This window comes from Callithrix jacchus, chromosome 8 (assembly GCF_049354715.1).
Source record: "Callithrix jacchus isolate 240 chromosome 8, calJac240_pri, whole genome shotgun sequence".
Classification (NCBI taxonomy): domain Eukaryota; kingdom Metazoa; phylum Chordata; class Mammalia; order Primates; family Cebidae; genus Callithrix; species Callithrix jacchus.
This window is the reverse complement of record NC_133509.1, coordinates 122,246,580-122,274,123: the sequence shown is the minus strand read 5'-3', so window position 1 is coordinate 122,274,123 and position 27,544 is coordinate 122,246,580. Positions and strand designations below refer to the sequence as shown.

The window sequence follows — 27,544 nt, the reverse complement described above, 5'->3', positions numbered from 1 at the left end:
TTCAAGTAATTTGCACTTTTGTACATAATACATGGGGACCTCTGAACATGTTTTCTAAAACACATATCTGACTTTCTTACACCAGAAGACCAATAAATATATGAAGGTATTCTTCAGTGATACTGCCTGCCATTCAGGTGTTCAATTAGGGCATTTCACCATCTTTTTTTTTACAGTAGGTGCTGTGGACTGAGTATTTGTGTCCTCTGCAAAATTCATATGTTAAATCCCTAATCTGCAAGATGATGGTATTTGGAGGTGGGGCCTTTGGGAGGTGATTAATCATGACAGTGGAGCTCTCAAGACAGAATGTGTGCTCTTATGAGATACAAAACATCTTATCTTTCTTCTATGTGAGGACATCTTGAAAAGATTACCATCTGTAAACCAGGAAGAGGGTCCTTTTCAGACACTGAATTTTCTGGCACTTTGATTTTGGACATTCCAGCCTCTAGAACTGTGAGAAATAAGTGTCTGTGGTTTAAGCCACCCAATCTATGGTATTCGTTATGGCAACTCAAGCTGACAGTGGGGTTTGTGAAATTATGTGAATAGTTTGTTTTGCATTTAACAATATGCTTTAAAATAAGAAAATGATAACATGAAAATAAAACTCAGTCTCAAACATAATGGAACTACACAGAAGGAAGAGCAGTAGGTAGCCTGAAAGGCCGACTTTTTAGCCTTCATTGGACACACAAAGTGTGTGGATTTGAGTTTAATTTGAAGCAAAATGACATAACCAATAACTATATATAAGTGGTGGATAAATAGCTTCAATCATTACATCAACAAAGTGCATCATGTTTCATGTTTCATCATGCATCTTGAATAAATGTATTTCCTCCCATAACTGCCATTTACATTGTCTGACATATTTAGGGATTATAACGTAGTATGAAAATAGGCACTTTCTGTGGTTATCAGTCATAATCATAGTAACTGGATTAGTAGGAGCATGAGTTCCAGTTTTAGTAGAAATAGTAAAAAATGATACAACAGTGGTAAAGTAAAAGAATCCTATTGCATTACATTAAATGTGATAATGCACACAATATTCTATAACCTATTAAGCTCTAGACAAATGTTAATTATTTTCTGCATTGTGGTACGGTCTCCATTTTGCAATAAATGCTCAATTAGGCATTGATTGAATAGGGATGTCTTATTGACCTGCTTGGTAACTTAGTTCTTATTCATACTTTTCCTTTACTAATCAGAAAATTAAGCTCTTCAATCCAAGGTCAGGCCCCAGGAAGGGGTGGATGAGAGCCAAACTGAACCTGCAGCTGGTTAATGATTTTATGTTTGAATATAAAACCTGCAGGCTTGACATGCAGTCACCTTCCTTTTGCCTTGTAGCTGAGTGTTTTACATGTTTATGTCATAGGGCCCCTGAAATCATTTGTATTTGAAGCTCTGGGTAAGAGGTTAGGAAATGACCAGCTGCAGGAAACATGGGAGTGAGTCTTATTTCCTCAACTGTAAGAAATTTCAGCATGTCTAGAGGTTAGCCATGACCTCTCCTTGCTCAAGATTCTGCTGTGATGAGATAGATGATTGCCAATTCACGAAGGCCACTTTACTGAATCTGGGATGCCTGATTTAGTGCCTGCAGGAATCCCTTGCCCAACTATCACACATAGTCTACTGTCCCTGGGGTCCTTCTTTATCTACTGCTGGTTTTATTCTTTTCAAATGTATGATTAAAGGAGTTGATATGAGAGTTATTTGAAACTAGAAATATAAAGGTAAATATATAAAAATTTTAGATCCATCACTGAGTCCACATCAAGTATTAACATCTGGTTCTAAATCAAGGAAGGTTTTATTTCAATCACATTTATTCATGAATACTCTCAGAAATCATTATGAAGCCAAACATATGCTAGTCAAGCCAGTCCACTAGATGATGCCTCCTGCTGTTTTTGCTGAACAGTAGTGGAATAAAGTGGACCTGCACTTTGTTCTTTCTTTGCTTGTTAGAAAATGCTTTCTTTCAAATTCGAACTGGATTAAAATAGTCCTTATGACATACATCAACCTGAGTTCCTTTCACATAAATGTGCGAGATGGACATGAGGGAAAATAAATTGTGGGTCAGGAAAGTCCCCAAAACATAACTTATGAAAGATTTATCTCATTTAGGCCATTGAAGTCATCATCGCTCCTTCTGGGGGAGACAGAAACTTGACATTTTATCTTTGTAACAGTTTTGGGCTGAGTAATAAACTTTATTGAATAAATCCCAACACCATTAAAAACTCTTGAATCAGCTCTCTAGTGGTGATCATATTGATATAACATCTAAGACAATGATTTGCCTTAATTTCTTTATCATATTCCCATTCCATTTTTACACAGAATAAAGAAGTATGTGCATATTTTAGTGAATTAAAGCACATAATCAGAACATTGGAGACAAAGTACGATTTTAAATCATCTTAGAGGAGTTATTTGTAGTGGCACTAAAAAAATTTTTTTTTTTTTTTTGAGACGGAGTTTCGCTCTAGTTACCCAGGCTGGAGTGCAATGGCGATCTCGGCTCACCGCAACCTCCGCCTCCTGGGTTCAGGCAATTGTCCTGCCTCAGCCTCCTGAGTAGTTGGGATTACAGGCACACGCCACTGTGCCCAGCTAATTTTTTGTATTTTGAATAGAGACAGGGTTTCAACATGTTGACCAGGATGGTCTCGATCTCTTGACCTCGTGATCCACCCGCCTCAGCCTCCCAAAGTGCTGGGATTATAGGCTTGAGCCACCGCGCCCCGCCCGGCATTAAAATTTTTAAGCTAATCTAGACCCAAAAGGCTTGTGTATATCTTCAGGAGATACGAAGTTTAGATAAATCGTTCTGAGAAATGTGGCTTGAGTTCTTTTTTCCTCTGATAACAACTCGTAGATATCAAAGTTTTATATTATTAAGTTAAAAACGATGGCCCACATATACATAGAATGGTTTTCATATAAAATTATTTTCACGAAATTCATATAGAATGAACATATAGCAAAATTTAACTCATTAATGATAGAAATAGAAGAATGGCAGATCCAATGAGCATTTAAGGACAAAAGGTTTCTAAAGGCATTCAGGTAAATGCTGAAATAGTTGACTAAGTTAAGGATAAAACTTGTTAACTCTTACAGTGTTTAGCCTTTGGAGTTTTCTTCTCTATAGCACAGGTATTACTTGTGAGTGAGCATGTAACCTCATGGACTCTAGGCTCTAATCAATAATGAAAAGCAAACTAGATAAAGTGCCCTAGAGAATTAAGCATTGCTTGGAAATGCCAGTGTTAAAATTTGACACTAAAATAACATGTAGTCGTTCTTTTGCCTTTTTTCAAGTTTGGCATAAGTTTTATAAATAGTTCTTCCAGTGATCATAAATAACCTGAAAGATTATTTTTGTTGACAAAAAAATGCCGATCTTATTCTGTGTTTGATGAATTAAGTTACAGATGTGCAGCAAGGGGTGTTCACTAACCATAGCGGCCTCTTTGCTAATGGTCAGCAAATCCAGAGGCTCATTGATGCGGCAAGAACTGAGTCCAGAGAATTAAATTGGGCTGGAAAATTCATAAGGATCTCAGATTGCATTTTCAATAACATCTATTGTTCTTGAGGATTTAAAAAAACATTCTCCTATTGAATCTTCTATTCTAAGGCTAGGAAACCAAATGCAAACCTGAAACATTCATATCTATGGGTTGCACCTGCATTTCCTATAAATTTGGGAGAATTCTTTCTCCTCATGGTTTGCCAAATCAGATTAGGTTCTGCCTGCCCATAAAAGCTGAGACGCTGTTAAGACAGAGCAGATATTGTTCCAGTTTCTGGGGAAGGTTTTGTAAGCATCAGTACCACATGTGAAATACAATCCATATTCCTTAATGATGTGTTTGTCATATCTAATTACAATGAGATTTATTCTTCAATATGTTACTTCAGGTGTAGCCTTGATTGTAGAATCAATTTGTTCAATTATATCCTGGTTAAAAGTAGATCAAGTTCTGGCAAATAAGTAATTTCGAAGAAAATAAAGAGACCCAGAATACATATGTATGGATTTAAATATATATGTAATATGTATATAAATTCATAAGTGTGAATATACAAATAATATGGATTTAGAAATATATTTTATAAATAAATTTATAAAATGTATAAATACATTTAAAATGTATGTAAGATGTATTTATAAATACATTTAAAATGTATGTAAAAATATATAAATTCAGGGTCTGAGAGAATGAAATACCATTCACAAAATAAGGATTAGAGAGATACTCAAGAAGGAACAACTTTTTCTTTTAAATATAGCAATTGAACACTGAGCTAATAGCATCAATATTCTTTAAAAAATAAGCACAATTAGATTTATCTCTTCTACTTTTTTATTTACTATGTAAGTTAAATTTTGATCTTTTGAGTTTGAAGTTATCAGTAAGCTCCCATGAAGTTGTCTCATTCTGAATGAAAACGGGTCCTGGAAATCTTGACTCAATCCCTTTGGACTATCAGAGTTATCTAAGTGATGCTAGCTCAAGCTTGAAAGCCTGTTCCCATGAGTTTCTTTTTCAAAATATCAACAGTCAAAAGCACCTGATAGAGTTATTTTAACTGAGGCATTTAGACTATTCTTCTTTGTTAAAAGCTTGATTTCTATGGCTTATAAAAATACTTTCAAGTATGTGGTTAGTTTATTACGGTAATCAACAATATGAGAACAGAGGAGCGTGAAATTCTCTATAAGATTTTGATCCGTGTATCCTCTGAGGGTAAAAACATGCCAAGGACAGCAAGGGCATAGCAAATCTATGAAATTTATAATCTCTAAAAGATTCAAACTTGCTGTATTTTACCTACATGAAATTAATTTGGAGTAGGCTGCGTTTTCCTTTGATTTGACAAACTCTGAGCATGCAGCTCTTACACTTTTAGAGCAGCTAATAAACAGGGGCATATTAAGCAAACTGAAGTAGTTTTAATATCTCATGATATAATGTAAAAGAAGAAATTTGAGTACCTACTGAAATCTATTTTTACATGTAAAAGTTATTTAACACACATATACATGTCATAAATATAGAGTTTGATCTTGACAAGTAATCAAAAGATTTATCAAAAAGTATTTGGTCTCTTGACTAAGATAGAAGCATAGGTCTGGAGACTATTAGCTAGATTACCAGCTCATGAAAGGAACACTACAATATTTGAAATAGAATGTAAAACAATTAGAAGGAAACTTAGCTCTTTCAGAAGTGAAGAAATTATAGCCTTCCCTTTTTTTCCTCTTTCAAATCATGGACATAAAATTCTGCACGTAGCACAGGAAATTAATCTAGTGAGATAGAGAATCTGCTATCTTGGTGGACACTACAGAATGTAAAGACTAATCTTTTACTACCTGTTAGAGATTACTAAATACTTCAAGACCGTCTGTCATTTTAACATAGAGAAAAAATTCTAATTTGCATTAATACATTTGGCAGTAAAGGAATGATGAACTATAAAAAAACTAATCAAAATGAGTCAAATTTGCAACATTTTGACATATTTTGTATTTCCTTTTTTTTTTAAATTGTACTTTAGGTTCTGGGGTACATGTGCAGATCATGCAGGATTGTTGCATAGGTATATACATGGCAATGTGGTTTGCTGCCTCCATCCCACTCCCTGTCACCTAGATATGGCATTTCTCCCCATGTTATCCCTCCTCAACCTTCCCACACACCCCCACTGTCCCTCCTCTAACCCCACCCAACAGACCCCAGTGTGTGATGGTCCCTTCCCTGTGCCCATGTGTTATCATTGTTCAACACCCATCTATGAGTGAGAACATGCAGTGTTTGATTTTCTGTTCCTGTGTAAGTTTGCTGAGAATGATGGTTTCCAATTTCATCCATGTCCCTACAAAGGACATGAACACGCCATTTTTTTGGCTACATGGTATTCCATGGTGTATATGTGACACATTTTCCTTGTCCAGTCTATCATTATTGGGCGTTTGGGTTGGTTCCAGGTCTTTGCTATTGTAAACAGGGCTGCAATGAACATACATGTGCCTGTGTCTTTATAACAGAATGATTTATAATCCTTTGAATATATACCCAGTAATGGAATTGCTGGGTCAAATAGGTCCTTGAGGAATTGCCACACTGTCTTCCACAATGGATGAACTAATTTACACTCCCACCAACAGTGTAAAAGCATTCCTATTTTTCCACATCCTCTCCAGCATCTGTCTCCAGATTTTTTAACGATTGCCATTCTAACTGGCGTGAGATGGTATCTCAATGTGCTTTTGATTTGCATTTCTCTATGGACCGGTGATGGTGAGTATTTTTTCATATTTTTGTTGGCCTCATTGATGTCTTCTTTTGTAAAGTGTCTGTTCATGTCCTTCACTCACTTTTGAATGAGTTTGTTTGTTTGTAAATCTGTTTTAGTCCTTTGTAGATTCTAGATATTAGCCCTTTGTTAGATGGGTAGATTGAAAAACTTTTTCCCATTCTGTTGGTTGCTGGTTCACTCTAATGATTGTTTCTTTTACCGTACAGAAGCTCTGGAGTTTAATTAGATCCCATTTGTCTGTTTTGGCTTTTGTTGCCAATGCTTTTGGTGTTTTGGTCATAAAGTCCTTGCCTATGCCTATGTCCTGAATGGTTTTGCTTAGGCTTTCTTCTAGGGTTTTTTATGGTGTTAGGTCTTATGCTTAAGTCTTTAATCCATCTGGAGTTAATTTTAGTGTAAGCTGTCAGGAAGGGGTCCAGTTTCTATTTTCTGCACATGGCTGGCCAGTTTTCCCAAAATTTCTTATGATAATTTTCAATTGTTAGAAACAAACACAAATAAGATTCACTGTTCTTAAAACGTTTGTAATTTGGTATAAAAACTCACTTTGTTCTTTATAACAATTTCATATTTAAACAATCTGAGTCTTAATATATGACAAAACTACTCTCTTCATCCCTTGAAAAGCAAAAATACACCCCATGAATTGTATACATTGTTGTATCACTCTGTCTAATTTAGAAGCTCTCCAGATCTCTGTTTCAGTATTCTACCTCACTCAAAGTTATTTGGATGTCCAAAGATTACTTAAAAACTCAATTTCACGTTATATAAAGGGTTCAACTTAACTACGGTTTTGGAAATAATATTTAATCAGATATAGTTTAGAACACATGTGATGTTAATGTAAAAATGTCAGGACTATAACTTATTTAAACATATCGTTTTACATTTTGTTAATTTAAATATTTTATGAAAAGACTTATTAGCTTATCTGAGCACTAAGTAAGTATAAGAACTTTAAGACATTGATATTTATAGCCTTTTTATGAAAAAATATACACAATCTGATGTTACAACTTTTATCAAAAAATTATTAAAAAAGGAAATGTATACTTGCATTATGTGCCACATTTTAGCTATTTTTAAACCAATATTAAAAACCAGGTTAAAGAGTCATCTTGATTAGATGGACTAAATTCTTATAAAAATGCTTTTGAACTTTCATTTTCTATGAAAAAAATATTATTTCCTTTAAAGTCTGGCACACCTAAGGTATTATAACTGCACTTTTCTTATTTTCTTGGGATTCTGGATATATTAATGCTAACACTTAGAGCAGAAGAGATATCATTTATTTTGAGAGAATTTTTCATTTAATTTATTAGTGCTCTTCAGAGGTATGGAAATGTTTCATATTGACACAAGAGGGTGTATGGCGCTGCTCTGTGTCTGTCACGTAGACACACAGAAAGGGAGCAGCTTCCATCATACAACTTCAGCAGGAGGTAGAGTTAATCATAGAGAAAAAACCCATTGGTTCAGATTGCAAAGAAAAGTTTTACTCTCCAGTGGTCATGAAATCATTTTTTAAATTTGCTTTCAGTTCACAGATGGACAAACAAATGAAAATGACTTATAAACTCAATTAGGGTGGACAGACTAACAGACCTCACCAAAAGCCAAAACAAAATGAAACTAACAAACAAAGAAAACTCCACAGAATTAGAAGGAGGAAGGGGTAGGCAACAGCAGAACTAAGAATCAGTAAAGGTAAAGCCCTAGCGTTGCTTGAGATTTACTCCTAGGACTAAAAGAAGATCTTCCTAGATTTAAACAGCCCAGAGGTGCACTTTGCAGAAAATCAACTTTGGCCCTGACAGTAGGGCATGTCAGTGGGAAATACTCCAAAAATGTTCATGTATACTTTCTAAAAAGTGAAAAACATGAATTTCATATAAATATTAAATACATATATGCAAAAATTTAACTTAGTGAAATGGCAATATGAAAAAGCTTATTCAAAAAACCCTTGAGAAGCAAGGTATATATAGTCCATCAGGAAAAGCATATTGAAAGCATTTGCTAAATTACAGGCAAATATTGGTTAATGTCCTCCCAGGCAATAAAACAATATTATTTGGGATTATCTCCTCTACTTGACCAAATATTTTGCATTTCTGCAGACAAAAATCTCTAAATTAGCATGAAATGTAACAGATTCCAGATTGTCTAATCAATAGTAGAAAGCAAATTAGAAAACAAATCTTCTAAATAATTGAGTGTGCTATTAAAGAATATTCTGGTGTGATACTAAAAGACTTGCAGCCATCCTTTTGCCCACTTCCAAATTTTGAATAATTTCTCTTAATATTGAACAACTAGCAGGAAATTTAGTCAGTATTCAAACTTTCTTGGGAAGGCTAATATCTTTTGATTGTTGAGAACAGAAATTTTAGGCCATCAAAGACTTAACATTATGCTGATTCTAGGTAGTCCATATTCATCAAGAAAGTGGACATTTCTGTCATAGATAATGTAATGATCTAATGAAGACCCGGCAGTGGAAACGCTTTCCTCTTCAACCATGCCTGAATTTTTCATAGCAAGAGCTCTGGAGAGTGATCAGAAAGTCAAGGCAAATAATCTTGGCTTCAGTCTTCCTTTTGCCATTGTAGCCGTTTCTAATTAACCCTTTCTAGAAACTTTGTGCCAACTTAACTTTTATATTGAAATGCTCATTATGTTTATGTGCTAAATCTTGTGAAAGTTCATTTAGTTGCAGAACATAAAGCCACTACCATAAACACAGATACCTTTAATGCCATTGATAATGAAATGATTTTTTTTTTTCAAAACAATTTTAAATAATGTTATTGGAAACCTTGTTAGATATCACGCCCTGTCCCACACCAACATGCATGCACATCCACCCAGATAAATCAACTAGAAATTCTTTCCAAATGATGATGGTTATTTTCATTTTTTTGTGTATATCTCCCCACCCCCAGAATTTCTAACGAACATTTGTCATTTGTTTAATTGGATGCAATATTTGCCAACTGTTAACATCACAACGGAAAGAACTACAGAAGCAAGAGCAAACAAATTCAAAAGCTAGCAGAAGACAAGAAATAACTAAGATCAGGGCAGAACTGAAGGAGAGAGAGACACGAAAAACCCTTCAAAAAATTAATGAATCCAGGAGCTCGTATTTTGAAAAGATCAACAAAATAGATAGATCGCTAGTCAGACTAATAAAGGAGAAAAATCAAACAGATGCAGTAAAAACTGATGATAAAGGTGACACCACCACCGATCCCACAGAAATACAAACTACCATCAGAGAATACTATAAACACCTCTATGCAAAAAAACTAGAAAATCTAGAAGAAATGAATAAATTCCTGGACACATGCACCCTCCTAAGACGAACCCAGAAAGAAGTCGAATCCCTGGATAGACGAATAAGTTCTAAAATTGAGGCAGCAATTAATAGCCTACCAACCAAAGAAAGTTCAGGACCAGATGGTTTCACAGCCAAATTCTACAAGAGGTAGAAAGAGGAGCTGGTACCATTTCTTCTGAAACTATTCCAAACAACTGCTAAGAGTTTACTCTCTGTTTCATTTTGATCTCCTTCAACTCCTGGCTCAGTTTGACATGTTATGCTGAAATGTCAAAAATTTTCCAGTAAAGTCCCTAAAACACCTGCAAACTGCTTGAGCTTGATTGCAGGCAGCTGATGTTAATTGCAACAGGAGCACTGGCTGTTTTTTCCCCAGACTTTCTAATTTGTGGAAATAAGAGCTAAGGAAGACCAATTTGATCAGTCTTCAACTGTCTCATTATTGTTTCAATGAATATATTTTCCATGGTATTCAGTTCAATGGATGAAACTTCAAAATTTTGTGGGACAGTTTCTATCTTATTGAAAGGCATTGTGAGGAGTACTTTCTCAGATTCATAAAATCTTTCTGTTACTGAATTTCTTCTGATTTCTTCTATTAGATACCTCACAATGTTAAGTAGTTTATTTTAACTGACTGCAGACATTTGAGGGGCATACAATCATAAGGAATTCTTATGATGCTCTTTATTCAAAGAGCTAAAAAATCTGATTTCAGAACTCAATCCATTGTTGTATATCTAACCCAAAAGTGTTTCCCAACAAGGAGATTCTCTTTAATTACACAATCCCATGCCTTAGAAATGTGTTCCAGCTTTTGGAATGATTTTGTAGCTCACAGAAAATTTGCAGTCAGCATGAGTGAGCATAATAAGGATCATTATGAAGTCTCTTAATAACTGTAGAGTGAAAACCCTTGGGCGGACAGTTCCAAGCCCAAATGACTTTAATTTTTTATGTTTCTTTCTAGGAGGAACCTACCTTCTGTGGTTAAATGACATGGCTAATGTGGGATGTATGATTCTTCTCACAGAGTCCTATCTCCCATGATATTACTCATTTTTCTGTTTGACTTTTCCATTGATTTTCCACTGATACTTTTCTGATTAATGATACCCCTGTTGTGAATTATGAAGCATTTTGAGAATGCCTTCACGCATTTGTGAATTATATCTGTGGCTTAATTTTTACCTTGTCTTGAGTGATTAGGGACTCTGGTTTTTCAAGAGACTCTCAGGGTGGAAGTCTTCCTGAAAGCTCTGTGTGGAGGTGTTAAGCTGCCCTGAAATAGACTTCTTAGAGAAGGAACCAGAACAGAATGTTCACATAAAAGTGCTAGGTTGGATAATAATCATATTTAGCACTTACATAGCAGTTTTCATTTCCGAAACACTTTATAAACAGCAACTAAATAAACCTTTCAACATCCCCATTAAATAGATAAATAAGCATTATTAAGTTAGCATTCTGTTTGGTGGAGGAAAAGAATTCTTTACTCATTTATAACTGCAGGAGGAGATTATTTCAGAATAATGATTCTAACTCCAGTGTCCGTAAGCCAGTCTCGAGCTCTACCTGTTCCAATTTTCTTTTCAAGGGAACTGATTAATTGGTGCTAGTGTTGGCCATTGTGAAACTGCAGTCAAAGCCATTTCTCTGCAGCGTTCTAAGTTCAAAGAGTCACTCGGAGATGAGTGCCTGGGAACTTTCCATCATAGGCCTGACTTGATAAAGGAAAAAGTAAATAAGTACCTGAAATATTGGGAGGGAGTGAACCGCCCAAGCTTGTCTCAGTTCTTGAGATCTCCCTCAGCTCACAGTAACGATGCTTCCCAGCCACATAACTAATCCCTCACCACGGCCTGGTGGAAGATGGCATACTGCTTGCATTTGGTGAGCTTCCAAAGTTGCAGCTCTTTCAACAGAAGCATATTGATTTCCTTTCTTAATATTTTCTCAGAGTCACAGAGTGTCACTACCTACTTTTTCCAGGCTCACTGAAAAATATTTAAATGTCTACTTGCTCCACGTTCTGCTCTTCCTTTTCACTGAAAAAAATTTAATAGCCTCTTTTCATTCAAAGAAGGCATGTGAACATACTTTTCTGCAGCTGAAGTACAATTTGTTTACCAATGTTGGCATGGCACAAATGAACCATTATGTGACTTCCTTTACTATTTGATGGCTTTGTTCTTAAAAACGTTGAAGTACAAAATCAGTTCTTATTTATGTACTTCCTTTTAAGCTAAAGCCTTCTTAATATGGTTAGAGCTGTGGTTGAGGGTGTAGGCTCTGACATCAAACTGCTTTGCCAAGTTTAAATCTCTGAGTTTTAGTTTTGCAAGAGTAAAGTGGAGCCACTGACAATACTGATCTGAGTAGGTTGTTATGAGGATTAATGAAATTATACATTTGAAGTGGGAGCACAGAAGTGGGCCTGTGGAAGGGCTCAACAGGTACTAGGGCGTCATCTTTACCACCACCATTACCACCATCATCATCATTATCAACCTCATCATCATCTGGCAATGCTACAATGTAAAAACAGAAAAAACATTGTTCTAAGAAAGACTATAATCAGAAACCCGGGATTAACTGAAATCTGCAAAATTCATCTTAGTTTTGCTTGATCTGTCAAGAATTGGTTTAGCCATCATCACGATAGAATCATGAATTCCTAGGATTTAGAAGGATAATGTTATGATGCTAGTGTAAGTGAAGCTTTAACTAGAAAACTCCAAAAGAGCTCAGGTTTATTGTATCTTAACAACTGGGAACAAGAAGAGAATGAATTTCCTGAGCATCTGGAAAGCTCCAAGATCAGAAGTAGGTAGACAGGAACTTCCAGCAGTGGCAGATGAGAAACAAATGCCTCACACCCTTATGAGCTTTAGAAGGTCAAGTGCATCCTGGAAGTCTAGAGGAAGGTGGCAGAGCTAAGGGTACAGGCAGCCTGTGGGCAGGGGCAGAAGTCAGCTGTTTGAAGTTGTCAGCCTCCATGTGGATGGCAGCCCAGGAGGGGCACAGGCACCGTGGAGGAACCACCAGGCTGTGGCTGCTCGGCAGGGCCTGGCCAGCACAGGAGGTCATGGTGCTAATTAACATGAGTGGACTTTCTACCCCTTGTGATCTCCCAAAGAACCACAACTATGGGAAATGGGCCAAACTCAATGAGAATCAATGAAACTTCACCAAAGATACACAAAGGGGAGGAGCCTGGAGCTATAGAGGTAGTCAAAGTCTTATTCAATCTCTTAGAGAATACAAGAAATTTTGGGGGCTGAACTTGTGGATGAACTTTGTAAGAATTTGGATGTCTGAGTAAGCTAGTAGGCACTTGGTGCTACTGACATTTACAATTTACTTCTTAATTCCTTTATTTATATGTTCACTTCAAAATTATCTATTGAATGAAACAAATATGAGTATGCCTGAGACATTTGGAATATGGTTCTTCATACAGCCAGTTACGCATTTTACATTGTGTACTCAGAAACTAAAATAAATCAAAATGCACAGAAAGGAATCATGGAATTAAAAATATTGTATCCCTTTTCCTTTCCTTATCATATTCCAGAAAGGTGAGACATTTATTTTACAAATATTAGTTTTATATCATATATATAATATAGGGATACTCTCTCATTATACCTGATTCAAAAATAGAGAGAAGCAATTAGAACAAAATATAAAAACCTTTTTTCACCTGCTCACATTTCTCCTACCCTTGAAGTAACCACTGCCAATGACTCTGTGTGCCATTAATCTTCCAGGATGCATGTGTGTGTACATAATTATATATGGCATAAATAAAATTACATTGTACATATTATTAAGAGACTTGCTTTGATAACTTAATGAGTCTTGAAGATCTTTTTCTATTAATATATTTAGTCCTCCATTATATTTAATAGAATGTTTTCACTGTGTTTACTAGTGAATATGTATTTTCCCTTGCCTTTTTCTAATTCAGTAAATGATACAAAGAATATATATATATGTATATGTATATACATCTTTGGGTACATGTAAAGTAGAATTATTAAGTTGTAAGCAAAACACAGTTGTAACTTTGAGATATACTGCCAAATTAGCTTCTAAAAAACTTATCCAATCTATAATTCTACTAGCAGTGTTTAAAACCAGAGAGAGTGAATATTATTGAAATTTAATAACTTTTTTTCACAATATTTACAGGATTGGTTTAGGATTTGTGTTACTATTGATCAAACAATTCTTTGCAGAATCAATGCAATATTTTCTTCTGTCACTTTTACAATCAGCTTTACTATTTTATAAATTTAAGTATTATGCAATATCTTTTCATTTTCATTTTTCCATCTTTTACAAAGGGAAAACCAAGATCCAGAGGGAGTAGTTGAAAAGTACCCAAGTTTTTATGGAAGCCAGAAGTGATCCCACCAAATTCTATTAGGTATCTGCCAATTAGGTTAGGGCTAAATCAGTAATTAATTGTGTATATATATGTACACACACACACACACACATATATATATATAAACATTTTTAAGAATCTTTGTAATATATCTGATTTAGATATAACAGCTGAAGCAATGAGTGAAAAGGACTCTAAGATCTAGACAAGGCCATTGAAATGTAACAAATAGACAAATTGAGAAATAACATATTAGTTGAATAATAAGCTTCAAGATGTATGAACTAGACCAAAGAAAGTAAAGTTACATTGAAGTCCTTGGATAATTGGAATGCAGTCCTCAGACACCACATGGCACAATTCATCTTGATGGCTTTAAACCAGTGGTGAATAGGAGGGATAACACTGGGCTCAGCGTAGTCTAATAATTCTTCACACACCAGGGACAATTCTCATGCTTTTCCCAAGAAATTTAGAGAACTGACAGAAACTAAGAAAACAGATCACAGGTAAAGTCCTTATAAGTATAGTAATAAGGAATTAATCATTTTTTTTTTTTTGAGACGGAGTTTCGCTCGTTACCCAGGCTGGAGTGCAATGGTGCAATCTCGGCTCACCATAACCTCCACCTCCTGGGTTCAGGCAATGCTCCTGCCTCAGCCTCCTGGGCAGCTGAGATTACAGGCACACGCCACCATGCCCAACTAATTTTTTGTATTTTTAGTAGAGACGGGGTTTCACCATGGTGACCAGGATGGTCTCGATCTCTTGACCTCGTGATCCACCTGCCTCGGCCTCCCAAAGTGCTGGGATTACAGGCTTGAGCCACTGTGCCTGGCCTGGAATTAATCATTCTTTATAGTAAGATGTATTATATAGTATTCTTATATTAAGACATATTTTCATTATTTGTATTGTGGTAACTCTGTGAAGTAAGTAGGGGTGGTAGTAGCTAACTCCCCCTGACAAGGGGAGAAAGCTGAGATACAGAAGAGGTACTTGCTTATGTCAATTATATTATTAATCAGCAGAAGACACAACTACTTAAATTTAGGCTTTCTGATTCCTTCTCCTGTGTTCTTCCTAATGTTAATACCCTGCCTGCTAGACCAAAGCAACGCTTTTGAGTCAATCAGTTTAAATATCCCAAAACTTCATAGCATGACCCTATTATTTCTTATAGAATTGAGTTTAATACAACATGGGGCATCTTTGCACCTCATGAAAAGGTCTAGTTATTGAAGTTCAAAAAGTTCCTTGTTACAGAGTAGTGTACCCAGAAGATACCTAACAGTATAGGTCACGCGAGAGTTAGTATCATAGAGCAGGGACTTCAGGAAAGAGAAAGTACTTCTGACCAGATGAAAGCAGAGGGTATGTCTGTTAATACCTCGGCTGGTTCATCCCTCAGATTTTCTAAATTGTCTGATCGTACATTCTACCCTTGAGCTTGCTTGAATATTTCTTTTCTAGGAGCAATAATATATATGCTTTTCTTCTGGCAGAAGGTGGGTATTATATAAGTTTAATTATGTTTTTCTGGAGATTTTAAAAATCAGGTTTGTGGAAATCCATGGCGTAAAATCTCTGACCATTTATCTTTTGTTTTCTGAGGTGAGTTCATACAATCCTAATGAAAAGAAAAAGTAGACATAAGTTGATGCCTTAGTATCATGGCCTAATCTTTGCAAATTTTAATTATACTATGCTTATTGAGAGATACTAAAATGACCTAAAAATCTCATAGTATGTCAACAGAAAACTAAATTGTTAAGTTTCCTCTTACATTAAACTGAGATTTGAGTGGGTGCTCAGTAAGGTTTTTAGGAGTCCTTTTGTTCCATGTCTCCTTTTTAATCACAGTACCCAGCGTTGTGCATGGCAAAAAGAAGAGTTCATTCACCCTTGATGAATAATTCTTTGTTTGAATAAAATATTTACGATATCCTTGTCTGTCTCCCTCCCTCCCTCCGTCCCGCCCTCCCTCCCTTCCTTCACTCCTTCCTTCCTCCCTCTTTCCCTCCCTCCCTCCATTTTCTTCCTCCTTTCCTTCCTCTTTCTTCTGCATATTCAATCATTCATGCTTTGTACATTCAGTAAATCTTTATCAAACATTGATACTGGACCTTTATCTTTACTTTTTCTGGAAGTCCAGAAGATACTGAAATATCCTAGTAGATAACTGTAATAATCACTACAGAAGGTTTATAGGTTACAAAACTGAGACTTCAATCTCAGTCTTGTATTTGATGGGGGGATTCAGACTTTGTTAATTTCATGTGAATGGAAAAGGCATAAATTAAGTAACACGCTCAAGTCAGTAGGAAAGCCAAGGCTTGAACACAATTGGTCTAATTTGAAATCCTTGCTTCCTTCCTTTGTGCTACATGGCCTCTCCAAAAATTAAGCAGCCTGAGTTGTGACTAAACCAATGTTGCCTCTGGTTTTCTGAAGAAGACTTCATAGGCCATGGCTTTATCAAGAGATGCACGCTGTTTTCTCACCTTTAGAGTTTCATAAGGATGATTGTATATTGTTCATTGTTCTTGCGTGTAGAAGAGTGCACTCATTTCAAAATGAAGATGATTTTGACTTTCCTTGCTAGCAGATGCCAGTTTTCCTTTCCTTCCTTGAGCCCCACTAATGGGGCTCATCCTACCACTAGACCCAAATTGACACTTAATGCTCAGATTTCCCCCTCAGTGTCTTTCCTACCCTTTTTCCTATAACTGTCACTATAAATCAAGTTTTTCTTCCTATATATGCTATTCCTTTAAATCCTAATTAATCCTGGGAAAGGACAATGTAGTGTTGCTGGCTTTGTACTGATCCCACTATGAAGCAAATCTGTCAAGACCAAGGCTCTGCAGCGGTTGGGGCAACCTACATGATCTTCTTTTGTGAAAAGATGAAATACTGTTGCTATGAGTCAGTTCTATATCAGCAGACATGTCAAGTTTAATTTTTACCTTCTTCTTTTATTCTGTGATTATTCTAATAACAGCTTTAAAAAAAAAGTCTTCTTTGTTTTTTCTTTAAAATCAAATACAACAATTTAAAATGTAAGCCATGCTTTTTGGAATGGTATAATTCTATGAATTCCCATTAAAATTCAAGTTTAGCTTTTTATCATTAGAATATGCACTGCATCACCTAAAATTTTAAAGGAACTTTAGTTGGTTTTCAAATCCAGCCACGGTTAGAATCACTAAAGATTTTTTTTTTTTTTTTTTGGTAGAACTACCAATGCCCATTTGTTCTTCCCAGAGACTCAAATTTCAATGGTCTTGAGAGAGGCCCAGACATTATTGTATTTGAAAATCCCGCAGGTGGTTCTGATGGGAAGCTGAAATGGAAGATTATGAGAAATACAGAGCTCATGAACTACAGGCCTTCTGCCCCTTGTATGGACCCAAGAGTTTCTGTGAGAAATAGCCTGAGCATGAGTTCCAATTTAAATGTACCTTTCAGTGTTTTTCAAAGAGGAGACCAAAGACTCTCGCAGCAACTTGATTGTTAACTGAATCAGAATATCTACACTTAGAGCCTAAAGCTTCAGACTTTTAAAGGATCCATTATGCCTTTAATGGCTCACATCCTTTTTAACCCAGAGCAGATTTTTATAAATGCCATTGACCTATTGAAATGATCAGACTGGTAACATGTTCCACCGTTTGAATTTGTCTAATTGTTTCTTTGTGGTATCACTGACATAGCACCTCTGGATTTCCTGCAAACTGGAAGTCAAGTTTCTAGGCTTTCTTGAATTTGAATACTTTGAGCAAGAACATCTCAGAAGTATGTTTTATATTAATACATCATACTCCTTTCTATCAGTGGGCATCTCACATCTCCCCTTCCCACTGTCAGCTGTGCTGTCTTCAATGCAGGGTTAAACTGATGGTGGCCAGATTCATCCATTGTAAAACTGAATTAGCCCCGACTTGATCAGGAAGTAATGACGCTTTGACATCACACACTTATCCAATTTCCCATCAGCCTTTCACCTAGGAGTTTTGAAATGATGAATCAATGATGAATCAATTACTTATATGAAGGGCTATAAAATGGTGATATTCTATTATTTCTTCTACATGATCTCTCTTCTCTAGAGAAAGAAGAGTGATCCCTTCACAGGTGAATTAGATTATGTCACTCTTCTGTTGCATCCCACCCCAGTGACTTTTTTCTCTATTAGAAGCCTCCAAACACCCCACCCTGACAACCAGTGTCCTCATTGATTTCCTCTCCCATTATTCTCTTCCTTACAGCCACCACTCCGGCCTCCTTGCTGGAAGGCACCATACATCTTCTGATGTATCACTGCTCCCTCCACCTGCAGTGCTTTCCCCTGGCTTCCTTCTGCTATTATTTCAGGTTCCTTTTCAAATATTACCTTGTCAGTGAGCCCTTCTCTTACTCCCTTCTTTTAAAATAGCAATCCTTCCAATACAGTCTTGCCTCTTTCTCACTTAATTTTCTCGAAAGCACTTAGTATCTATTGGCATATTACAGATTTATTTATTTGTTTCTCTCTTTGCAACCTCAATGAGCTGAATGAATAATTGAAGTGAATGGTGATGTTCAGAAGGGCTAAATAACAGGTCCAATATCACTCATCAAATTAATAATAAGGGAAAAAAGCACAATCTTAAGAACTGTCAGCTGGGAACTGGGCTGGAACAAACAGCTAGACCTTAATGATCTCCTGTTGAATATAAACAATTTCATTGAATACACATCAGACAAGGTCACTCTAAGACCATGATGGAGACAGAAAACACACCCCTCCATAATTATGTCTGAGGACAGACAAAACATGAAAACCATGCAGAACTATGCTGGACACACAGATGTCCAAACATTCCCTCCCCCAGCTAACACTTGCCACTTCTGCTTCCTTTCCAAGGACAGTTTGATTCTGCTTTCTTCCTCTTTCCTCCTAGATATAAATTTTCAACATACTTGCACTAGTTTTCTATGGCTGCTGTAACAAATTACCACAAACTGGTGGCTTCGGACAACATAAATTTATTTGCTCACAGTTCTCAAGGTCAGTAGTCTGAAATCAAGGGATCAGCAAAGGTCCCTCCAAAGGCTCTGGGGAAGAATTCTTCCTTGTCTCATACAACTTCGGCTGGGTCTGGCCATTCTTCTTGTGGCTGGCAGTCTCTGCCTCTGTATTCAATCACATCACTCTCTGCTTCTGTATTCACATGGGCTTCTTTTTTTCTTCTTTTTCTTTTTTTTCTGAGTCTTGCTCTTGTTGCCCAGGCCGGAGTGCAGTGGCACAATCTCAGCTCACTGCAACCTCCGCCTCCCAGGTTCAAGCAATTCTCCTGCATCAGCCTCCTGAGTAGCTGGGACTAGAAGTATGTGCCACCATGCCTGGCTAATTTTTTAATATTTTTAATAGAGGCAGGGTTTCACCATGTTGGTCAGGTTGGTCTCGAACTCCTAACCTCAGGTGATCCGCCCGCCTCAGCCTTGTAAAGTGGTGGATTACAAGCCTGAGCCACTGCACCCGGCTGGCCTTCTCCTTTTATGTCTGCAGTCAAATCTCCCTCTATCCCCATGACACTCATGATCACATTAAGACCTTGCCTGGCTAATTCAGCATAATCTCTCTGTCTCAAGATACTTAACTTAATCACATCTACAAAGACCTCCTTTTAGAAAAATATTAACATCCACAGGAACAGGGAATGATACCTAGATATCTTTGGGGAGGGGGAATTATTCAGCCTAACACATATCCTACTATACATCTAGACATGACCCAATCCACAGCAAAGCACTTCTTCCTTGAACCATCATGCTCGACACTGCCAAAGCCATCTATCCAAAGCTAAATAACCAATCCCTACTAACATCCGAACATGCCCTCATGGTTTCCCATATTATATAATCTCTCTTATTATAAACAATAAAACTAGTTTTGTGTAATACAGGTGGACTTCTGATAGTCTCCACCTGGTGGGTATGGATACCAACATATGTGTCTTTCATTTATCCATCGCATATTTAGACCTCAGAATTTCAATTGCCTGGGTTTTTTTCCCTTATAATATCTTATAATCAGTGAGAGATCTAAGTCTGATTTCCCTGGGGCATGGAAGGTTGGCATTAAAAGAATCGTTGCAATTTATGTACAATTATAATACATTTGAAAGCATTTAATTCTTTTAAAGAATTGTCCTGGTTTTCTGCTATTAGATATAATTTAAGTGTTCCTACATACTTGAATCAGAAGTATAAAATATTAAGCTATTTTTAAAACTGATTCTGGAACTTAAAACTTACCTTTTTAAATGTATTGCCTTGGATAAAGGGCAGAGGCCATCATTCTAAATGACATTTTGTATGAAGTAATACATTATTTCTGGTACCTGTGGTTTTTTCTTAAAACTTTTATCACCTGAAATGACCTCTCAGTAAAGGCTTTTGAAAACTATAAATCTCTGATGTATGTGTTTTAAATTCAATTATAGAAAAGTATTTTAAGAAAAGACACCAGTGCAGATGTTTAAAAACACTGAATTAATATGAAAGCAGAGATAAAGATACTTGAAAAAGACAGCCTTGACAAAAGTTATGTTCAACCAACTGTGTAGCACTATAGTTTATGAAAGATACAGAAGCCACAGATTTTGGCAAGGACTAGACATCGATGTACCCTATTTTTAATCATTACGTATGAAGAATAAACAATTACACAAGTATCTCAGGGAATCTCTTTGTTTTTTTCCAAGATGGAGGAATGGTGTTTCTCATCATTTTAATCTTGTTATGTCACCCATGTAGCCATTTACTTTGAACATACTTGAGAGTAAACAGTGTAGTGAATATAAAGCCTAAACTGTGCCTTAAGGCCATTCATGTTTGAAAACCCAAAGCAAAATGAAACAGAAACACACTAAGGAGGTCAATTAAACACTTTAAATATTGTTTTCAAGCTCCACACCAAAGGGTTTGTTCATCCGTTTGGGAGTCATTAGAAATAAGGTGTGTTTGCTTTGGTGCTTGGCTAGAAACATTGATGTGCTCCCAGCAGAGATATGTCCTAGTCCACAGCAGACTTACCAGCCACTGAGCTCTGCAGTTATGAATTTCCTCCATCCAGACTTACCGCTAAAAATACTGTCAGACTTTAAAACATAGTAATGGTTAGACATCCTCCAGACTATTGAAATCTGAGTCTCTGGGGAGAAGGACTGCACATTGAGCCTCACAGAGGTCTTATGGTCTTGTCACCATATCTCTGTCTAAATTTATGTGTTACATAAAGGAAAAATGATGATTAAATGGCTATTTAAAAATGATTATGTCATACTCAATTGTAGACAAGTTAAAAGAAAAGTGGTAAGTAGCAAGTTGGTCTGACATTTAGGGGATATTGATTACCCTGGCTGCTGAAGGTACGTCTTTGTTTAAAATGTGAGACAAAAGGATAGAAAAAGAATAGTACTAGGTTTTCAAATATAGAAAGGGGGAAAAGAGTTAAGAAGAGAAAATAGCTCTCTAAATACCCAGGTGAAAAGAAGCTAGAAGGATAATATCCTTTTAAGCTTCAACCAGTTGATTCATTACCTAGGGATTTTAACAGTGTCAACCATTCGAAAGAAAGCTGCCTATGGAAAATGCAGGAATTAGTCAGGAGATGCCGAATGATACAGAGAGGTGAAACTGCAGAGTGAGGGAGAAAAGTCTTGCATTAGACTACAGGTACAAACCTCATGGAAAGAATACCGTCAGGAACAAAAAGGAAAAAAAAAAAAAGGAGAAAACCAAAGAAAGGAAGAGGAGAGAAAAGGAAAGGAAAGAGAAGAGCTCATTTCTCAGAATATAGATTAAAAATGATAATATATTATAATATTAATTAGACTCTTCAAGAATGAGACAATGTACTTATAAAGCTTACTAAAGAAGGAGAAGCCTCCACTACTGAAATAGATACTCGCTTGCAGGCTGAAAAGACTGACCCACAGCGAAAATCACTGTGTAATGGCAAAGGGTTGGAAAAAATATTATAGAAGTCAAATAAAGGTTAAAAAAAGAAAGTTGGATGGGAAGGGCTTATCAAAAGGCAGAAAACTTTCTTAAAACTTCAGTAGTGGCAGAATCCCTGGGAAATCATTTCTGATGGAGGACATGAAGCTTACATTGCTTACAGAAGCATTTCACATAGAGATGAGAGTTGATAGAGATGATATCACAGAGTACAGAAACCACCTACGTGGTAACAGAAACCAGGCCATTAGACTTCTTGGGAAGATTTGATTACCCTTAGCCATTCAACAACAGCAGCAGCAACAACAAAATAGGGCAATACATTGACTGAGAGAGTTGGGAAGAATTAGCAGAAAATGAGGTCCTAAAAAATAATAGGAAAGGGTCAAAGTTATACTAGATTCTGGAGAAAATTGCTTGAATAGGATGACTCAGAAGATAGCAGTTATTACATAAACTAACTAAGCCTCACCAGCCATACCGAGTCAAAGAAATAGAGCCCACATTGGCACAGGGTACCACAGGGCACAATGGAGGTTCCCAGAACCTAGCAATTTGCTGAATTTTACTCAGAGAACTGGAGTGCTCCAAACTAGTCAGTGCATAATCCAGAAAATGCCCATACAGTATTGTAAAGATTCACCGACATTAAAATTGTCAATAGTCAAAAGTGGCATTAAGTGGTACTCAGACCCATGAGATGATTATTTCTGGTAAAGGTAGAGTTCTATAAAGTTGTTTAAAGGAGTAGAAAAAGTAGAATCAGATATTCTGGTAAAACAGTAATATTTATATTGTAAAAACTAAAACTGGAAAAAGATAGGAAGACAAGAATATTTAAAGCAGTAAAATCATAACTTTGAATGTATAATTGGAACGAATAGTTGTGGGGGGAAACGTACTTTTTGAATTAGGAGAAAAATAAATTGATTACCCAGAAAATTGTGCAGGAGGCTAAAGGGAAAGAAGTGGAACTGTTTCTTCAAAGCACGTGACTAACACCCTGTGGCTTATAAACAGAAATGAAAACCTCTCGGCTGGGCGCGGTGGCTCAAGCCTGTAATCCCAGCACTTTGGGAGGCGAGGTGGGTGGATCACGAGGTCAAGAAATTGAGACCATCCTGGTCAATATGGTGAAACCCCATCTCTACTAAAAATACAAAAAATTAGCTGGGCATGGTGGTGCGCGCCTGTAATCCCAGCTACTCAGGAGGCTGAGGCAGGAGAATTGCCTGAACCCAGGAGGCGGAGGTTGCGGTGAGCTGAGATCACACCATTGCACTCCAGCCTGGGTAACAAGAGTGAAACTCCGTTTCAAAAAACAAAAACAAAAACAAAACTCTTAAATCATAAAAAGGAATAAATAAATACTTATGGATAAATTTAACAAAATATATGCAAAACATATATACTGCAAACTACAAAACTTTGCTGTGAGACATCAAAGAAGATTTAAATGTAAATATATACCATACACATGAATTGGAATACTAAATATAATTGTAAATATTTCTAAAATTAATCTATAAATCAATTAAAATCCTAATAAGGCTTTTTTTGGTAGAAATTAGCAAGCTAATTCTAAATTTTATGTGTAAATAGAACTAACGTAAACTAATGTTTACATTAGTGAAAACAATTTTTGAAAGTGCTTCAAAATTGAAAGAGCTTCAAAATTGAAACATTTTACCTGATTTTAAGATTTACGTTAAAGCAACTTTAAATTATTTCAAGCAGTTTTAAAATGAGCAAAATATATGAGTAAACTCTTAATAGAAGGACACGTAAGATTCTTCAACAAACACATGAGATTTTTTACATCGTCTATCAGAGAAATATGAGATTAAGCAACTGTAAAATGCCATTACACACAAATTTGCATAGCCAAAATTAAAAAGACTAGCTATATCAAGTGTTGGCAGGGATGTGGAACAATTGGAATTGCTGGTGGGCACATAAAATAATGCAACTTCTTTGCAAAAACAGTTGAGACTACAAGCATGTACTACCATAACTAGCTTGTTTTTTTTTTTTTTTTTTTTGAGACTGAGTCTTGCTCCATCCCCAGGCCTCAAGCTGGGGTGCAGTGGCAAGATCTTGGCTCACTGCAACCTCTGCCTCCCGGGTTCAAGCAATTCTCCTGCCTCAGCCTCCCGAGTAGCTGAGACTACAGGTGTGTGCCACCACACCCAGCTAATTTTTGTATGTTTAGTAGAGACGGGTTTCACTATGTTGTCCAGGCTGATCTCAAACTCCTAGGCTCAAGTGATCTTCTTACCTTAGCCTCTCAAAGTTCTAAGATTTACAGGATGAGCCACTGTGCCCAGCTGGTTATGCTTTTAGCCATACAACTGAAAAGTCCTAAGTAAGGAAAGAAGTGGGCCAAACAGTATAATGTCAACATTTTATATAATTATAAAATAAACTCAAATATAAGAAAATATCTTTTTCTAAAACTTAAATGCAATGTTAAAAAATGGCCCTAATTGTGTCAAGAGTAGGTTGTTCAATCAGAAATAGAGGATTCTTTCCATGAACAGAAACAGTTTGTTGTAATTTTTGAAATCTCACAAATTGGTTTGGGCATCATTTAGAATCTTGCTGTTTTAGCACGTGGAACATTTTTGAGGATTTTTGGGAGTCATGAGGTTGGTTTTAACTGTTGTGACTTCCTGAATCATGGAAGGTAAATTTGATACATATTTATTATTGTGTCTTTCAAGAATTAACTAATTTTCTGGGATTGAGATTACTGAAAATGCAGCACCAGATATTATTTGAACTCAGCAGGTATATTTTCCACATAACACACCTGGACGTTTTAAGTGATTCTTTCTGAAATAATGATATTAATGGGAAAATGATCACAAATCTCATCTTGTAATAGAAGCCCCATATGATACCCTTGATCGTGTTTCATATATGACTACATGTCATACAAACCATGGCCAATTCTTTTTATTTCCCTCAATATTTGTAAACCCAAAGTTTTGTCTTTTTATTTGCAAAGGGACTGCATTCTCTGCTGAGTGATGGAATTATTTCTGCAGAAAGCTTCACAAGAACTGCCAGTCAATTCAGAGTGTTCCTGAAGAATTGTCTTTATAAGTCTCATACTAGGAATGGCAGAGAGATAGAAACTATTATAAGAGACTTTATGGAAAGATTGCATATACAAGGTAGGACATATTCTAAGGAAAAAAGAGCCAAAAGAAGGCTTAAAATATCTTAAGTAATCATAGTGGAAGTAAAAATAATATTGTTACTTTGAAAATATTATTTATATAGAAGAATAATACAAATTAGGAGCTTAAATATTCAGCATAAAAAGAAATACAAAGTTCGTAACTGAAACACTACTGTTTCTTTCACCAGTATTTCTGCATCTATTTTCTGCTTACATTGTTTTGTGTTTGCATTTCCTTATATGTCTAGTTACTTTTTGTTGAAGTCATTTACTATAAAACATTAGAGATACAATCTGAAGCTTGATATATATATGTACTTACGATACTTATGTTACATATTTATATACTTTAATTGTATTTGTTTCTAGATTTTCTACTTAATCTCAGTAAAAAGTTTGATCAAATTACATAATGTGCTATTCCCAGAAGCAGAATTCCAACCCTGTTATGTTTTCCACCAGAACACTGATTAGAGATAATTTGCTTTCACTTTGCAGAAAAACACAATGCTTCTTTTCCTGGATAATCAAGGTTACAGCAACCATCAAATTGTGTAGATAAGTTGTAGCGCTTATTATGATCTTCTAGGACATTTATGTAGCCCTATTGATGACATTCTGAAACTGAGGCTTAAGGGAACATGTACCTACAGCCATAGAAATAGAACTTCCACAGCAATATAGCGTTGTTCATACCCTGAATTGTTTAAAGAGGTTGTTTAGTTTGTCTCAATCAATTGAAATAGAATTGGTACTTCATGAAGGGGCCAGATCATGCCAATGTGTACATTATACTAAGACACTGCCAGTGAACCTCTGGGGCCTCTGCTATTTAAAAAGTCTACTTTTGGTCAGTAAAATAAAACTTTAAGAAAAGTTTGTTAATTTGGATATTTAGACAGAGTACACAAAAACTCTAGCGACAGAGGCCATGTCCTTACAAGAGTAAGGAGGTTAATGGCAAAGCCCATGCTTTTAACCCTAATACTGGACAGTTCTATGTAAAGAAAGAACTAGGCCAGTCAGTACAGTATCTTGAATTCCAGGAAATCTGGATGGCTTTCCTGGAATCTGGGAAGCTCAGACTTTCCCAGATTTTAGATAATGGCTAATGGACTGACTATATGGGCTGTCTATATGTCTAATTGGAAATATTTTCTAAGTGAAAAACAGTTTTGAAAAAGAACTAAAGACAGTACTAAGTGATTCATCAATACCAATTTGGGTGTGTGATCTATGAAAACAGTGAAACAGAGACTTCCAAAAGAACAAATGGAGAGAGTGCATTGCTGGAGGCATAAAATCTAATTAAAATTGCCTGGGACAACTGAAGATAGTGCTGTCGTAAGACCCTTTCACAGGCATGTCAAGAAGAGAACAAAGATATATCTTGTCTTTCAGGCATAAAATATGCACTATATTCAATTGTCAAGAAAAGGACTTCCATTTGTGAATGTGAAATTTTCTTTAAATAAGTAGTGAAGAGTCACGTGACAATTTTTTTAAAGATTTTTTTTAAATTATACTTTCAGTTCTGGGATACATGTGTTGAATGTGCAGGTTTGTTACATAGGTATACATGTGCCATGGTGGTTTGCTGCACCCATCAACCCATCATCTACATTAGGTATTTCTCCAAATGCTATCCCTCTCCTACTCCCCAACTCCCAAAAGGCCCTGGTGTGTGATATTTCCCTCCCTGTGTCCATGCATTCTCAGTGTTCAACTCCCACTTATTAGTGAGAACATGTGGTGTTTTGTTTGCTGTTCCTGTTTAGTTTGCTGAAAATGATGGTTTCCAGGTTCATCCATGTCCCTGCAAAGCACATGAACTCATCCTTTTTTATGGTTGCATACTATTTCATGGTGTGTATGTGCCACATTTTCTTATTTCCATTCTATCACTCATGGGCATTTGGATTGGGTACAAGTCTTTGCTATTGTGACCAGTGCTGCAATAAACTTATGTGTGCATGTGACTTTATAGTAGAATAATTTATAATCCTTTGGGTATATACCCATTAATGGGATTGCTGGGTCAAATGGTATTTCTAGTTCTAGATCCTTGAGGGATCGCCACACTGTCATCCACAATGGTTGAACTAATTTACACTCCCACCAACAGTGTAAAAGTGTTCCTATTTCTCTACATACTCTCCAGCATCTGTTGTTTCCTGACTTTTTAATGATTGCATTCTAACGGGTGTGAGATGGTATCTCATTGTGGTTTTTATTTACATTTCTC

The 27,544-nt window shown here is 36.2% G+C and overlaps 1 long non-coding RNA gene across 1 annotated transcript in view; it reads left to right on the top strand.

Moving 5' to 3' along the window:
- The window catches only part of LOC128928850 (uncharacterized), a 315,424-nt gene that overhangs the window by 246,494 nt on the left and 41,386 nt on the right, over nt 1-27,544 (top strand). The window lies entirely within an intron of this gene.